Source organism: Manacus vitellinus, unplaced genomic scaffold (genome assembly GCF_001715985.3).
Source record: "Manacus vitellinus isolate BGI_N305 unplaced genomic scaffold, ASM171598v3 scaffold_8_pilon, whole genome shotgun sequence".
Classification (NCBI taxonomy): domain Eukaryota; kingdom Metazoa; phylum Chordata; class Aves; order Passeriformes; family Pipridae; genus Manacus; species Manacus vitellinus.
The window spans coordinates 15,905,843-15,921,513 of record NW_021940864.1 but is presented as its reverse complement, the minus strand read 5'-3'; the positions used below and the strand labels follow the sequence as shown (position 1 = coordinate 15,921,513).

General features: G+C 46.7%; 1 protein-coding gene across 2 annotated transcripts in view; it reads right to left on the bottom strand.

The window, feature by feature from the left end:
* The window catches only part of LOC103765917, a 95,257-nt gene extending 81,513 nt beyond the window's left edge, over nucleotides 1-13,744 (bottom strand). For both annotated transcript variants that reach the window (XM_029965179.1, XM_018085393.2), the window contains exons 1-3: nucleotides 13,632-13,744; nucleotides 10,817-10,914; nucleotides 1,869-1,993 (exon numbers count right to left, since the gene is read on the bottom strand). The gene's annotated coding sequence lies outside the window, so the exon portion shown is untranslated. The remainder of the gene's footprint in view (nucleotides 1-1,868; nucleotides 1,994-10,816; nucleotides 10,915-13,631) is intronic.
* Nucleotides 13,745-15,671: the final 1,927 nt, after the last annotated feature.

The following is a 15,671-nucleotide window of genomic DNA, read 5'->3' as shown; positions in this document are numbered from 1 at the left end:
GGTTCAGTTGTTAGAGATTAAGAGAGGTAGTTTAAGGCTCCTGTGGTTTTGTCCTGGCTCTGCTACAAACCTCCTTTGTCACTAAGAGCAAGTTGCCTACTTGCTTAGTGCCTCAGCCCACCCCCCCCCACCCCATCAGTAGTAAATAGGGATATGCTTTCTAACCCCATGTGATGATCAATGCATTCATGTTTGTAACGTGAGCTGATCTCCAGAGATAAGGAAATAATCTAAAGTGAAAACTGCCATGAAAACTCTATGCTGAGCCTAATAGAGTCAAGCAGGACACTTTAGGAGCCAAAGACCAGACTTGATCATCCCTTGCCCAGAGGCAAAATGTTAAGTGAGCTATGTCACCATGCTATCCAGATGACTGCAGGTCTGCAGGAGGAAACAAAGAAGAGCCAGAGCCACACTGACTGGTACAAACATGCTTATGGTGTCCAGCTGAGAATGAGTAACAGCTGCTTGCTCATCATCATGATTTCTGTCACTACTAGTGTTTCTGAATGCTGAAGTGTCCCAATGCTGTGACTCAGGGCTATGAGTCATGGGCTGTATGTCTCCACCGCATGGAATCACTCACTTGCTCTCTTTGATGAGATTGCAGAAATCACAGATCATCTTGGGTCTCTTACAGTGGTAGGTCTTAAAAATATAGACATATTTACAAACACATTCAGAACAAAGCCATTCTGTCTAAAATACTGTCTACTGGGGATTTGTATTAGAGCTCAATTTCACATACACAACCCACCCAATAAATCTAGGAAAAGTAGAAGACTTTTTTTCCTTCTGTGGACATTTAATTTCTATATCCTCAGAGTCTGGCTAAACAGGATGCAGTGCAGGTAGCATTCAACCTTTTGCTTCCCCTGCTTTTACAAGTCACATTTTTAGACCTGAAATGCTGACATCAAGGCAACACAATGCTTTTTGGCACCGGATCTGCCTCATCCTTGTCAACGCTCTCCAGCCTTCCCAATAAGGAAGCTTTGATCTAGTGGCATTCTACTAACCTCAGTGCTAGGCTGCAATTAGTTGCACGCAGGGCTGCAGCAGAAGCCCTCTTGGAGTTGGCTGTCAAGACCTCAGAGAAGACACCAGATACTGCCAAGGTATCATCAAATCTGTGTTGACCACGTACAATGCAGCAGATCATTTTCCCATCTACAGACTGCAACAGCAACCAGCTGAGCATTCAGGAGCTCACCTCCAGTTTCTGTAAATTCTCTGTTGATGCAGGTGCAGTTGAAACAGCCACCACTTCCTCTTGAGATGAGGGAGAAGGGGCTCACCTCAGCACTGACCTCACTGGCTGGGAACCTCCTGCACTGTCCACCCATACAGCACCTAATCAGTGAAGTGGAGGCCCCACGCTGACAAGAGTGGGATTGCCGATACTCCTCTAGTGGCAGCACAGTTTGTGTTGGCAAAAGAGTGTTTCTGTTGGCATATGCCTCTTCCCAGAATTGATTAAGTCATGCCTGGTTTTCAAAATACCTCTGCAGAAAGGTGTTTTGCCAGTGTAAAGATGTAGTAAAGAATCACTCTCTCTGCTCACAGGCAGCCTGAATCCTTCCCACAGAGGCAGACAGAAGACTGCGTTGGCAATCTCTCTGAGTGGGCTTCTGTGTGCCGGGACAGGGTGAGTGCACTTATAGATCTGAACTAGTGCAGACAAACACCGAGATCCATACTAGGAAAGCAAACAATGCTCTGAGCCCAGGGACTCCCGGGTGATAGGAAGTGACTTCAGTGCACCAATTCCTCTATTCCCGTAACTCTCTGTGGGTTTGCCAACAATCCTTATCATCCTTGCTGAGAAAGGAGCGGTTTGCTAACTGATTACATCCATGTTTCCTTACTGTGGTCAGTCAGTTGCTGCATACCAGAAACAGCTGGTACAATTGATAGATAAGCACACGTCTCAGTGGATTTTCCTCTGTCTGCTGTAACCACATCCATCCCTGCAGCGACGAGACAGGCAGTTCTAGAAAGGAGTGAAACAACACAGAGCAGTTTTGTTACCTGTATTAGTTTTCTAGAAACACTAATCCAGGGAATGTTGACTTTTCCCACATTTCCATACAAAATACTGCAGGTCTCCGTAATGGAAGGCAGGATGGTCCCAACCCCCCCTACCAGCCCCCCAACACAGCACATCCCACAGCCCAACAAGACAAAGACCCCTGCAGACAAGGCAGTTCAACTGCTGGACCAAGAAGATGGAGGGCTCAAGATCCAAGATATAAGGAACCCTCAAGATACCAACTCTAAGCCAGGATCTGTGCCCTGTGCTGACACAAGGTCAAGTCTAACAACACAACCTGAGACTAGCCAAAAAATGAGCAACACCGAGTTTTTTGAGGACAAGCATGAATGCATTTGGAATTGTACCCCATTTTGATTAAAGCTCTCTGTACCTTGAGTTCAGCATTTTTTGATAGCCTGAAGGCACTCTTCAAATGCAACAGCACAGTTAAGTAATAAAACGCCTCACTGTCACCTCTACTCCAAGCACATTGCCCTCTTTTAAGCAGCACATCATGACAACAGTCATCTCAGGCCAAATTTCTCTTCAATTTGAGTCATAGAAGTATCATCAGAAATGGAGTTAGCCCAGTTTGTTAAGTGACTAGAAAATAGTCAATATTATTTTGGTTTCTGTCCTTTTTTTCTGTATTAGTTCCTGGAATCTGGTTTGTACACATGACTCTTCCCTTGCTGTGAGCTCACACCATGAGATGGGCAGGAATGTTCAAATAGCATCTTCTTTGACCTTTCTGGTACTGAGGTGTTTGTTGTTGCTTTTTTTTGAGGTTTCTGAGAAGCTCCCACAAACCTCTGTCCCCCCATCTCCTGAACTGCATCTGCAGCATCCAACCACAGTCCCTCTGGAGGGCAGCGTGGCTCTCACAGTGACGACACCACACTCTTAATTTGTTCCAGCCTGTTTCACACTGACATTTTAGCACTGACGTCATCAGCTGCTGAAATTTCATTGCTGCTGCTAAGAATAACAGCCCTCCTCATCCCCCACCTTACACCAAATAATTATTTTAATACAGTAGGGATCTAGGCTTATCTTTTCTGACACAAATCAGGTTCTGGTGGTTAAAAGAAGAAGTAAGAACAAAGCATTGCAGATGCTTCTCTGTTCTGTCAGCCTGGGACAAAAAAAAAAACCCAACCCAATACAAAAATCAAGAGCATATTGCTAAGTGCTAAGAGTGCTACAAAAAATGAAGGGGAAAAGTTCAGACTGGTTTGTTTAACGCAGTTGGACAGTCTTAGGCATTGCAAATTGCTCAAATAGCCTAGGCTACAGTCTGCCCCAGCAGTCCCTTATAAAGCCCCTTCCAAATTCTCTGAGGCTTTGTACCTTGAACATTTACTTACACTGGTGCAGTGTGGGCATAAAGTACTGCCAAATCAGAATTTCCCATTGACTTTAGGGCCTGAACCAAATCCCATTGATTTCCGTGGGAGGATTTCTATTAACTTGAATGGGCATTGAATCAAACCTAAATTGGCAGTGCTCTGCACCCATTTGGCACAGTGTACTTCTCTGCATAAGGTGGAGAATCAGGTCCAAAGACACTGAGAAATGCTTTAATTAAGAGCAAGCTTTTCCTTCATTAAGCTGATAAACTAGATTTATTCTATACTTTTAATGGCAAAGGGTCAGATTTTCAAAGACGTTTGGTCTAAAGATGAAGCTGAATGCTTACAGGATTTCCAAGAAATGCTTAAAGGCAAATCAGGTGCTGAGAAGCCTTTCAAATAACACATCTGTATCCTTATTTACATGCTTTCAAAAATCCTAGGAGCTACCTATTTGCCTTTTTTGTAGCCTTATACACCTATTTTGGTAGTGTTCTAAATCTCATTAGAAGTTATAAGATGATCATTGCCTGCAGCCAGAATCCAGGTCTACTCACTGATTCCTGATCAGGCCTGGGCCCTCTCAGGCACACTGAGCAGCAGCTGCAGTAACTGCACCAAGTATTGCCTATGGGTACCTGCCCCCTGTGTCCCCCCATTCCCCACAGAAGGAGAACGGCACCTCCATCAGGCACAGCAAGTCATCTGCAGTCCCTTCTGGTCAGGACTGACAAAGGCCTTTAAAAACCAGACATGCAGAGGTCCTGGAATTGTTATTTTCAACCCCTGCTAGGGAAGTCAGCAGCTATCACAGCTTCAACTCCAAAAGCAGACCTGAACCTAGACGGACTCGCATCTGGTCAAGGAGAAAATTCTCACAACTTCTTTGTTACTGCTTCGCCATCGATTCCAAGGTCTGGAATCATTTCCTATGTTGCTGCTGACCCTCTCAGGCACCTTCCTCTACTGCTTGATCTTTAGAAACTGATGCCTTCATTATCTCTGCATCTCCCTTTACTACAGAATAAGGCAAGTTTTAGTAGCTGGCACTTCTGATGGATCCTTCAGTTACTCAGCAGAAGTTATTTTGCCTGGCTATTATTTTTCATTTGGACTTGAGTGTTTGGCATGGTCTTTTTCTGGAAAGTACAGGGAGATTGATGATGAGGCATAAGAGACAGACATCTCTGCTTAAAAATCCTAGAGGCTGCAAAAGAGAGAAGATGAAAGCGGCATTGTCACACTAAAAAGCCTTCCCCTGAAGTGCCGCAGGGGAAGAGAGATCAGGGGAAGAGAGATCGGGAAAAGGTTGACGATAGAGAGGAAAGCAAAGAGAAAGTGAAAGTGGTGTCAAAGCCAAGCCTTGAACGTGAAGTACAGGAGCTAGGAATGTCTCTTCCGACCCCTGGCAGCCATTCTTTTTTGGCCTGAATCAGTCAGCAAGGTCACATGCCACTGGGCCAACAGGAGCATATCTCTGAGCTGAGGTGTCTCTCCCAGCAAACGTCAGGATGGGCTTGGTTAGAAGCCTGAGGGATAGTTGCAGCCACCTGATTTCCTCAACCCCCATTCTAACCTCTTCCTCTCTTCCTCCCCATGACTAATTTCCCTTCACCTCCTCCCATGCACACCCCCAGTTCCTCACCCCGTGCATTTTTATGCACAAAAGACACTTGCTAGATTACACCACCTGTTACTGGGATAAGTATCAGGTAAAGAGATAGGAATGTACTGGGCACCATGACTCCTAAAAACCAAGGAAAGGAAGAAAAATTTCTGCTTGGCATTGGCACAGGGGCAACTCTCAAACCAGCTCCTTCTGATAAGAGACCTGCTTCTGGATTGGAGCTAAAAATGTGCTCTTTAAAGAAAATTTAAGTTGCTAAAAAGCTGCTCACTACAAACAATAAGGCCTCAAACACTCTCATGTCTGTGCTGGGGAGTCAGAGTGCCAGATCATACCAGAGCTGGTTCAGCTCCAAGGGGGTAAGTCATGACTTGGAGCCACGCACTGAAAGCAAAGCTGTGCCCAGCAGGGTTCCTGGGTGTGAGTGGGAATGGCGCTGCCCCACCAAATACCTTTTGCTTTCTTTTGCTGACATCTACAAAACTGCTCCCAGCTTCAGGCTGTGGCTCTGGTTCTGTTCCGTACCAGCTCTACCATGGTGCTGCTCCACCAAAGAGGAGTTTTGAATCTCAGCTTCCCCAGGGCGAGCAAGAGGGGGAATAGGCCTATGGTTTCATTTGTTGCTTACACCAAAAAGCATTATCTAATTAAAAATCACTAGAAACCACATCCATTTGCAGAAATGGCTCCGCTTCAGAGGAATCTCTTAAGGCAAATAAGTGAGTAATTTTTAAGGGTTTATGAAAATAGCCTCTATAGTTACACTCGCTAGGATAAAATTACAAGTGTTTTCAATCCTCATACTTTGGGGCATAAGTTGATCCTCAGCTGGGGGCCAGGGAGGAATTTCCTCCCAGAGGATATTATTGTTCTGCGAAGTATCTCATGGGAGATTCACATCCTCCAGAGTTATCTGGCATTACCCACAGGAGGGAAAAAAAAAAAAAAAAAAAAGAAAAAAAAAGAAAAAACCCCAGGAAGAGGTACTGCTCAAAACGAGCAGTACTGCTCCGGTCTCCTCGCATCACACCTCGGGGGCCCGGCCGGGGGCGGACCCCATTGTTGCACAAGCTGCCCCGTCCGGTGTTGTAAGGGACCCCGGAGATCCGGGAAGGGCGCGGGACGGTCCCGCTCCTTCTGGGAACCGCCGTGACTCACCCGCCGCCCCGGGACCCTTCCCGGCGCGCCTCTCGCCCCGCCCCTCGCCGGGCAGCCAATCAACGCCCCTTTATTTGCATACCGCGCAGGGTGCTCCTGGGATGGCGGCGGGGGCTGCACCTCCCGCTCCTCTCCCGCCACCGCCGCGCCGTCGCTAATGCGGAGCGGTACCCCCTCAGGAAAGAGCGGAAGGTGCATCCTGAGGGAAAGCACCCCTCACCCTTACTTTAGGATGAAAGAGCGGCGGGGTTTTATATACGGGGTCTGTACACGCCCAAAGTTGCCCGGATGACCCTCAGTGGTCTGGGGTGCAGGCTTCAAACCTGTAGCTGTCTAGCGACAGAGTGGTTCAATTCCACCTTTCGGGCGGCAAATAAGGCCAGCGCGCTAACGCTGCACACCTTTTCACCTCAGCCGGACCCCGAGGCAAAACACAGCACACTCCACCTCCTCCAGACCCGCCCACGGTGGTTACTCTTTCCACTTTTCCCCCACATCACTGGAGTGTGCTGGGCACAGCCAAAGGAAGGGAAATCTCCCAAGGGTGCCTGGGTGACAATTCTACATTTTAATTGGATTCTTTTCTGTTTAGCATATCTTTGTTAAACAGTGTCACACATCCTACAAGAACAGAAAAAAGTAAATAACAAAGCCATTCTCTAGCTCTGTTCCATATTGACAATAACCCATCTCCCACCCACACCACAAAAAAGATGCTTCACTTCAGCAGTAGGCACGGGTGCTAATAATGTCACCCAGCCCCATGAAAAATAAAGGTTAGCATCAAGCTAAAAAACATATTCTTCAAGCAGAAGGCATTTATTTCATGATATCCTGTTGCAACAACTCCAGTGGATGATTTGTTGAGCCTCTCATTAAGATGAGACCCCAACCACTTGGACTGCAGGGGACAGCAAGGGTTGAGAGGGCTTTTTGACTTTATCTCCTGGCCCCACAGGCAGGAAGGGTGATTCTGCCTGGTGATTTCCAGAAGAAATACTGAGTGAATTATCAGATCTCTGGTGTTCCTGGGTGCTTTCTGAGAGATGCAGTGCCATCCAGAGTTAAGTAGGTAAGCACCCCTGAGGATCTAAGCCAGAATGACTGTGCTTCCTTTACACAGAATGAGTCACTCCAGCTGAAGGCCTGGGAGGAGAAGGGAAGGGCACTGAGAGCCCTGACACCATTCCCGATGGCCACTACTTCGAGTCTGCAGACCCCGGAGCCGGTTAGAGAGGAGCAGCCTTGGTGCCAGCAAAGCACATCGTTCCAAGAATATGCTGTCCCGTTATGGGAAAACTAGGGGGAAAAGCCCCTCTGAAGCATGTGCCAACTTCTTTGTGGCCTTGCAGGAGATGTGCGTGCGCCCTCCCCGGCACAGCTGGGAGCGCCCCAAGTCCCAGATGGCTATCTGCTCCATGCTGCTCTGCCTACCAGCCAGCCTCCCCTGCCCATAATGAACTGTCAATGTGGAATTTCTCTGCGGCCTCAGAAATTGGTATCTGAGCCGCAGTTTGGCTGGGGGGTTGTGTTTTAGGGGTGAGGGGGAGAGTTGGAAAGTCCTTTGCCCAGTAGTGGGCAGCTGAGAATGCTAGCACTCCATGTCAGTTACCAAGCAGAACATAATACGGCTCTTTCATGTGGTGTTTATAACTGAACATGCTGTTTTGTGTCAGCCTGATTTTTTTTTCCTTCCAAGAAGTAGTTTTGGATTAAATTATGACAATTACATTCTTATATTCACCCCCCATCCCAGCCAGCCACCACCCTTGCCCTGCGTGCACACAAACACAAATGGGAATTATGTACTCTGAGCGCAATTTGAACTACACAGCCTGGGATCTGTGCTTGGCATTGAGTTCACTCTTTTTCCTCCAGAACAAAAAGGCCACGTCCACTCTGCACTCTTTCATTGCCTTAGGATAAAGTAAGATGGTCAGATTGCTGGTGTGGTTGATTTGTCCCTCAGGGAGTTGATAGGGAAAACAGACTTTCAAGCACATGACAGAGGAGGCTGGCAAGCCCCCGCTGGGGAGGTCATGGTAAGTGGGGAGAGCTTTGTGAAATCCCCTGTGGATCCCTACTCAAGATGCTTACACACCCCCAATCTGCCTCCTTTACCTGGGCAGTGCCTCATCTGAGGGGTAAGGCAGGTACATGGCAGGAAGCAATCCCATCTTTTTGGGCTGTGCTGTCCAGGGCTGCACCTCTAGGACGTGGGGGAACCCCAGGAAACACAGGTGTCCACTAGGACAGGAGACACGGCAAGGCTGCTCTCACAGCTTTAGCTGACACAGTAGGTGGGACAAGGCCTTAAGAAACAGAGCACCCTATATTTTGGTGCTGTTTTTTAAACACTGGTTGGAGAAGAACACCACAGAAGAACACACACACCTCCAGTGTGGAGGCCTGTGTAGATGATCTGTCTGTAGGAGGGACATTTTGCACAATGCCATCCATGTCTTGTCTGAGTTGGCTTTGTTCGGAGTCACTCATTAGTCAGGCAAAGCTTCCAGTGTTTGAACCTGAATGTCACTTTCTTCCCTGACAAAGGGCCAAATTAAGAGGAGCCAAAGGCCTCACTGCTGGTTAGGAGGCAATCCAGGGGTTACTCAGAGCCAAGATGCACGAGAGCCTGGCTCCTCAGCCAAACATAATCTGCCTCCTGTTGTTTTCCCCACGGAGTCACAGCACGGTGAGGAGGATGTGCTGGTGACAGATGGCTGACGCGACTTGCTAAGCGTACGGGTGACTGGGCTGTGACTCAGCAAGTGTTTGGTTACAAGAGATTGGGAGCATGTGCTTTTGCACTGGTAACAGTGGCTCTAGCTGGGTCTCCTGGAGGACCAGGCATGGGCTGTCATCTGAAGCCTGTGACTGCCGTCTTCCATGGAAGGAAAGCAGGCACACGTGGCCCATTGGGGCAGAAAGTCAGGCTCCTAAATTACTGTTTACATTTGTAATGGATAATGTCTGAGTGCGTATAAATATGTGACGTGCCAGTGGTGTTTAGATGTCCTGCTGGCCTTCAGAAAGGAAACCATTCAATACCCTGGCCTAGAAAAACGACCATCTTGCTTGGAGGAAGTAGGACTCTGAAAACTTCTGTTGCAGTTGAGTCACTAGAGGGGGACAAAGACCTAGCCTGCATATGCATCCATCTACCAGTTCCCCCTCTGCAGCTGTGGGAGACAACTTGGAAAAGCAGGAGCAGAGATGGCTCTGATCTTCCTCAGGTCTGAAGGTGCCCAACTGCTGGGACAGCTTTTCGGAGGCTGAGCACACAGCTGGGGATCAGCAGTACTTGGGAAATGAAGCCACTCCTTTTCCCCCAAGAAGCAGGATGGCACATGTATGTGCATGTGCAGGTTAGCAGCCTTTATGTTGGCTCTTCCAGCATTTCTCCCTACCTAGAACCTGACTGTCCATAGTTGGCCTGAGCTCTCAAAGGCTAAATCCAAGCACTGCAGAGGACAAGACAGTGTCACTCAGACAGAGGATCTAGACAATCATTTATGTTTACAGGCACATGCCATTTTTCTCCTTTCTCCTCTTTTATGAATGGGAGAGAACTGAATTTTCAGATCTGGATGGGTGCCAGGGGTTACTGTTGTCTCTGTGAGACAAAGACGTCATGGAAATATTGGAGGAGTTGAACAGAATGTACCTGTGTACATCCCACACATGCACAGAGAGCCAAAGTGGCCGTGGCAAGCAGCACAGCAGTGCTTGCAACTAACATATTGACCTGGAGTGCTTAAAAGCTACTACACACGCTCTCCTGGTGAAATGTCGGCCGTAATGACTCATACAAATGGATCGTGATACGCAGCCCTCAGCCCAGCCAGGCTATGTGTGGAACCAAGACACTCCCATTTTCTCCCCTCCAGCATGCTTCCCTGACCAAATCAAGGACTGAGCCATTTGGCTCTGACTAGAGCTGGTCAGAACATGTTTTTCTTTTCTTCTCTTTTCCCCTCCTTCACCCTTTGGAAAATGTTGACATTTCAGCAAAGGGCTAAAAACCCAAATCCTGAATATTTTCCATTGGAAAATGCTGGGGGAAAGGGAGGGGAATAATCCCCACACTGCCAACAATCAAACCTCTTTTGCTTTTAAGACTTTGGGGTTTATGAGGAGGGGGGCACATTTGGAGGTCAGTGAACACTTTCTATGAAAGTATCTTTCCTCTCAAAACCAGATTTTTCACTAGAAAAATGTTCCAACTGGCATAATTTTCACTGGTGATGGTTTGGACCCTCTCTACATCTAATTTGGGAATGGACCTGAAGAAAATGTAATTCATTTTATTGGAATATAAGGCACAAATGACATTCCCACAGCACAGTTGATATATACTTGGCATTCTCAGTATCATGAGACTCTACCCTGATATTCTTTCTTTGTCAACAGTGCTGTTCACACAATCGTCTCAAGAAAGTTTGGAACCCAGTCTCTGGAGATACCACACTCCCATCACACTCCCAGAGCTCCAGTTGACTTGCCTCAGACCTCAGAGCACATTCCAGAAGAGAACTTACCTTTCACAAGATCACATCAAAGGCTGTAAAGGAAGCAATATGCACAGAAAGGCGTGTTACCTGTAACTATCTCTTGAGTAACTGATAGCACAGAAACACTTACAAGGCATTTTGTTCTGATGTCTTCAGCTGATTTACATTTCTGTCTGAATCGTAATGACACATCTGTTTCATCTTGGTTTTGCACATTATTCTGCTTTCCTGTAAGATAAAAATAAAAAAAGGGACAATGTTAGCATAACAGAACACACATACTTGTAGGAGATGAATTGTGCCCTAAAACTTTTGCTAAATGTGGCTAATAGCAGGTTACAGTTTATAAAAGGAAAGATCTTAAAATGGGCACACACTGGTCATAAATAAACTAAGGCTGCAACCTTGCAGAAACTTTTAAAAAAATAGCAGAGTGAAGTTCAGATTAACCTTAAAAGACAAGCAATGGGAATAAAAAGCTTAATTGTTTGAAGACAGATCTTTATCAGTTGTGGGACACCATGATAGCAAAGGAGTAGATTCAATGATCCAGAGAACCCTTTTAATTTGTTGTGCCCCTTTCCCTGTTTTTTTTCCACACTGAAGCTTCCCAGTTACTATTTATGCAATTGCACTGGTATGCAATTGCACTGCTGCACTTCACTCTGATTTAGTAGAGGTCCCTATCTCCTGTCACTCCCAGATTTTCTGAACTAACCACCTGTATTTTAATTCAGTCAGCACCAAAGAAGGGGCATATTTGACTTCATCAAACCCCCATTTTTTATTCTTTTCAGTTTAGGAACATCTTTTTGCAATTGATAAAGCTTATAAAGCAGTGGGTTTAGAAAGAAAATGATGCAAAATCTCAGTTTTAGACCTTACCTATGTTGGTTGAGGACAACTAAACTTCATGTTAATAAAAGGAAGAGGCACTTCCTTTATCAGAATGTCTCTGATAACTTAGTGGCAAGAAATACAAAGTTCTCAAGGACCTGCATTGGTGCTCTGTGTCCTTTGTAATTTTTCAAGATAAGTAAGCAATTTTTCACTTACAGAACCCTATTCCCGAGTTAATAAAGTCAAAAGATCAAGAGTTTTAGTCCCTCAACTTGAAAACACAACTGCGTGAAAGAAGGCACAGCAGAAAACTACGGAACTGCCATCCGGATATGCAGAGCTGTAACCAGCCTCTGGAAACCCACACACACATAGCTGAGATGTAGCTATGAGCTGTCCTTGCTCCCATCAGTACTAAAGGGGTAGATGCAGAAACAAGGAGATTCCAAATAAGAAGATAAAGAGTCAAATGAATCACCCTGTCACTGTGTGAAATGTAACGACTGGGAGAGCCAACAGATTAAGCCGGGGCTTGTGGCTATTAACATTCACGGAAACATGTTCCATAAATTCAGCTTTCCGAGAAAAACTGGATTCTAGCTTCCTTCTGGTAATTTAAAGAGGCAACAATCTGTTCATATGACCTTCAGATCGGGCTGGTACAGGAACTGAATCCTACAATAAAACTGAAGAATGGCTCTTTGGGGCCAGAGCAGTGGTCCTCCCCACACAGCACTCTGCTCCCAACTAGGGCAAGGTAAGAGATTGTCCAGGGAGTGCACTCAGGCCTGGACATTTCCCTCTCCCTTTTGTTTCCTCAGCATTCACCTTTGTTGGATCGGGATGTTAGATTGTACATTTTGCCTGTTCCTTTTAGTGTCATTTTATGGACTTGTTGCCTGCAAATTTGTCTAATGCCATTCTGAGCCCACTGGTGCTCTCTGCCTCTGCAGCCTTCTGGGCCAGCAACTTCCAGAAGTCCTCTACCCAATCTGATGTCATTTCTTCCGTCTGTTTTAAACTCATCTCCTACTAGTTTCACTGAGTGCTCCCTGTTCTGCTGTTGAGGGATTTGGCTACTAATGGCTCTGCATTCACCTCAGCCACCTTGATTTAGTGAATCCAGTCCTTAGCCACCAGAAAAATAGTGAAGCGTTGCGATACTGGGTTGCTCAGCTCACTTCCGTCCCTGACACTTGCTGACCTGCCCAGAATGGTTTTGCGCCTGGAGCACTCTGGCTGTTACCAAACTCAGGGGAGAAAAATAATGGCAAAGCAAAGGGAGTGCAACTTCCTTCCAGGGCTGTACTCCCCACGCAGCTGTTCACCGATGACGCAACGGGTCCGTTTTGCGGTTAAGAGCTGGATGCTGATGGCTCAGTCCTTCTCCTGGGGCTCTGCAGATCTGGGCCCAGCAGGGGGCTGCAAAGCAGCAAGCAGGATTTCAGGGAGGGTAGGCTGGCAGCCCTGGCGGGGGTGTCCGGGGCATCTTCCAAAGTGGCTTTAATTAATGAGCACATGTGCAGCGAGGAGAGTTACAGCATCCCACTCAAATTGTTGACTTGGAGCCGCTTCTGGAGACAGCCGTATTCTGCTCATTAGGAAAGAGCTTTTTTGCAATGCCCTTGGATTGGATGGCTCTTGGATTGCACCACAAGATCAAGTCCACGTACGGGCTGCCTGCCTTTCAGCTGCCAGCTCCAAGAGGGTTGTTTTTCTTGTCTTCTCATTCTCAAGGAGTGCTCAGCCAGATGGCCTGTTTTCGAATGCACTGTGCGTTGGTTGGATGTGTGTTTGGAGAGTTTGCCAGCTTCACGAGAAGGAAGAAAGAGCAAAAGAAAGGGAAAAAAGCACCATTTGGTATCTATCTCTGGGACCCAGCCAGAGTTGAGGCTCTGTTTGAAGAAGGGGGGAGTCTTAAGAAAGAAACTCTAGACAAAATTGAAAGCTGGAAAAACTTTCAAGCTTGACAGACTGGGAGACTGAAGTTCTGTACAACATCCATCTACTACCTGGCTCCATTGCAAACGTGTAGCAGACTTCCTCAAAAACAATAAGAGCAAGCACAAGCATCAAGTGCCTATCTCTCTGCTCTCCCAACATACCTCACCTGTGGGCTGGGATGTGGAGAGGTGACCCAGCCAGCCTGCCCACCAAGGCTGGGTGATGCTGCCTGTGGCTTCTGGGATTTTGCTCTCACTTCACCAAAACCAGAAATTACAGCGTTCAGCCTTGGACACATCTGCTCAGGAAGAGGAGACACAATGGAGTAGTATGAAATACCCACCACCATGGCCCAACTCTCAAAGAAGCTAGCCTTAAGTACTAAATTAGGCCAGGCCAATGTCATTTTCTTGCACTCCCTGATATTCATTTCCCAGAAACACCTTCTGTTTATTTGGTGCAGCAAATAAACACAGGCCAAACCAGAGAAATGGCTTTTTCTGTCACTCATTGGCAAATAATTTGAACCTGACAAGAAAAATCTGTTGTTGAAGGGAAGGGGAAGTTTTGAAGTTTGCATGTATTGTGCTTGGCTTTCTTTTCTTTACTAGATGCCATGTTGTGGTAACAACATATTGTTACAAGCAGCAGGAAGAGGTCTTGTTGAGCAGAGCTGGAGAAAGCCATGTTTGTAACCATCCCTGCTGGCTGACATGCCACTGTGTCTGCTCGCTTACTGAAACCATGTCACAAAGAAGATGGTTGTAGCAGCATGTGTATCTGTGCAGGTGAGTATGGTACCTGCAAACCCCACTTCTCCACTGATTGCACCAAATTATTTTCACTGAACTGTTGGGAATTTGCAAGTCCAGGGTGGACAGTGTGTCCATGGCAACACCAGCTGGGCTGTGTGTTGCAGACACTCTGCAGACAGCCAGGGTACAGGGGGCTCTTCTCACTCCTGCTGTGGGCCACACATCTCAGGCAAAGCCTGCTGGTGTCTACAGCACATCAAAGCACCTGCGGCTTCTCAGGACTGCCTGGCTGTCACTACACCACGTCCAAGAGCTACACAACATTGACTTCACAGCAGTAGCAAGAACAGCATCTGCAGGCCCCACCCTGTGAAAAGCAGGACCTTTCCCCAAATAGGAAAAGGTGAAAACCTCATCAGCTCTTGGCAAAACAGTGTCTCTGACCTAGGGGTGCAGATGCCGTCCTGGAAGGGAAGGAGGATTAGTTGGTTCAAGGTAGTGATTACGCCACACAAACACATTCTTGCATGGGTAGGAAGGCTACACAAAGAGATTGCCTCCCTTCCTACTCCAACAGGACCCAATTTTGGTAAATAACCCTGGCATAAAAAACAGGTTGCAGTACCTATCACATAATTAAGATCTTTACAAGATACTGGATTTTCTGTCTGCCAAAAAGAGGTGGGAAAATCCAACAGTAAGTTCAACCATTCTCTCCAGGGTTTTAGAGGGCTCATTACACCATTCAGGCAATTGCCTGATTGTCACCAAGTATTGTCATGGAACTGGTAAAGGACGGATTTCTGTCCTTAATTGCACAGAAAATTCAGGGGTCTAAGAGTCACAAGATTAGGCTTTGCCACAGTTAGGCTAGTTACTGCACCTCTTGGCAAATGGAAAAAATTATTACCACAATATTCACATGAGTACACTTGGGAGGAGGTAGCTCCCAAACAAAGGTCCTTGGTGCACTTTGGGTGGGAGCTCAGCCAGAAACAACACCCAGCCATCCGGTCACCCAGGCTGCACTGGCTGTGTCAGACATGAACACCAGCCTCTGCATTTTTCACACAAGGTTATTTTCCCCTGCTTTATTTCATTGCTCTAGTGCTACCTGACTTGTGGACATGTGCATTTCCAGCACACTGCATAACATGGCACAAGTTGACAGTCCAGTCTGAAAAAATAATTCCCTGTAAGTTATCTGGCCAAGTATCATTACATACCTAACACTGTCCAAGGAGGACAAGCTAGAAGAATTGTCCAAACATGGGATTTTGGAAATATGTGTACTGTAAAAAGAGGGGAGGCCTGCCTTCTGGCACCAGTCCTGGCTGCTCTGTCACCAGCCTTTGTGTAAAACTTTTTAGCCACTCAGTACCTGGATGGGACATCTCCAACAGATAAGGGACCAGAGGTTCAGAAAGTCTCCTCTCCAGCTAGGGA